This window comes from Bos javanicus, chromosome 3, assembly GCF_032452875.1.
Source record: "Bos javanicus breed banteng chromosome 3, ARS-OSU_banteng_1.0, whole genome shotgun sequence".
NCBI lineage: Eukaryota > Metazoa > Chordata > Mammalia > Artiodactyla > Bovidae > Bos > Bos javanicus.
The window spans coordinates 103,200,396-103,202,193 of NC_083870.1; the positions used below are offsets into that span (position 1 = coordinate 103,200,396).

The 1,798-nt window shown below is 40.6% G+C and overlaps 1 non-coding gene across 1 annotated transcript; it reads right to left on the reverse strand.

The window, feature by feature from the left end:
• Positions 1–1,726: 1,726 nt before the first annotated feature.
• TRNAS-GGA (transfer RNA serine (anticodon GGA)) lies at positions 1,727–1,798 on the reverse strand. Its single transcript has one exon. It is a non-coding gene; the product is annotated as a tRNA-Ser (tRNA).

Consider the following 1,798-nt stretch of genomic DNA (forward strand, 5'->3'; position numbering starts at 1 on the left):
GAAGGACTGATGCTGAAGCTGAAGCTCCAATACTTTAGCCATCTGTTGTGAAGAACTGACTCATTTGAAAAGACCCTGATGCTGGGAAAGATTGAAGGCAGCAGGAGAAGGGGATGACAGAGGATGAGATGGTTAGATGCCATCACTGACTCGATGGACATGAGTTTGAGCAAGTTCTAGGAGTAGGTGAGGGATAGAGAAGCCTGACGTGCTGCAGTCCATGGGATCAGATAGAGTCAGACATGACTGAGCGACTGAACTGAACTGAACACTTGATAATGTCATTTATATCGACCATTCTACAATTGATATCTACCACATAGATGGAAAGTGGAGGGCATAGTTTTCTGTTTCATTTATAATTCCCAGATTGCTGGTGAATGTAACATCTTTTCATAAGATTGTTGGTAGTATTGAGTAATGAAGTCAACCCTGGTGTCAGACTTCTGTATTCTAACCTCAGCTAACCCTTTACTAACTCAGTGATAGTGGGTAAGTTACCTAACTTCTGTGAGTCTCAGTTGCCTCATCTGTTAATGGGAATAATATGCCATAGACCTCAGAGGGGTGTTAGAAGGACTAAATGAGATAACACAAGTAAAGAATTTATTGTAATAAAGAAACAATACTAAGTAATCTCAATGAATATGAGATATTGTTTATCTTTTCTTAATTTGTAGTTTATTACATATCTTGGGATATTATTCTTTGTCTATTACATACATTGAAAATATTTTCTCTCAGTTACTTGTTTGCTGTTCTGTGCTGGGCTTTGTCACTCAGTTGTATCTGTCTCTTTTTGACCCCATGGACTGCTGCACACCAGGCCTCCCTGTCCATCACAATATCCTGGAGTTTGTCCAAGTTCATATCCATTGAACTGGTGATGCCATCCAACCATCTCATCCTCTGTCACCCTCTTCTCCTTCTGCCTTCAGTCTTTCCCAGCAACAGGGTCTTTCCCAGCAACAGGGTCTTTTCCAATGGGTTGGCAGTTCGAATCAGGTGGCCAACGTATTGGAGCTTCAGCATCAGTCCTTCCAATGAGTATTCAGAGTTGATTTCCTTTAGGTTACTACTCTAGTATTCTTGCCATGAGAACCCTATGAACTGTATAAAAAGGCAAAATACAGTATATATTTGTTCTCATAATTGTACATGCAAACAAATACTCATTACCTTAGACTAGGAGATAACCACAGTTAATCTTTCAGAGTCTAAAATCTTTAAAATTACTTTTATAAATGTTTTTTAAAAATAACAACACAATTCCTTAAAAATTTATTATTTGTTTCCATGATTTATAAAACTGAATTTCACAGTATTTATTCTTTGGTACGGAGAAGGCAATGGCACCCCACTCCAGTACTCTTGCCTGGAGAATCCCAGGGATGGGGGAGCCTGGTGGGCTGCCATCTATGGGGTCACACAGAGTTGGACATGGCTGAAGTGACTTAGCAGTAGCAATAGCATTCTTTGGTAACTTGATTTATTCACTCAATATGGTTTTAACATTTTTGCATGTTGATTTGTTTTCACTGCTTGAAAAGTATTCTTTTCACTTTCCTGATGAATAGAATAATGACTTTTGAGTGAATAGAATTCTTAAAGTGACTGAAGTCGCTCAGTCGTGTCCGACTCTGCGACCCCATGGACTGTAGCCTACCATGGGATTCTCCAGGCAAGAGTACTGGAGTGGGTTGCCATTTCCTTCCCCAGGGGAATCTTCCCAACCCAGGGATCGAACCTGGGTCTCCCACATTCCAGGCAGACGCTTTAACCGCTGAGCCACCAGGGA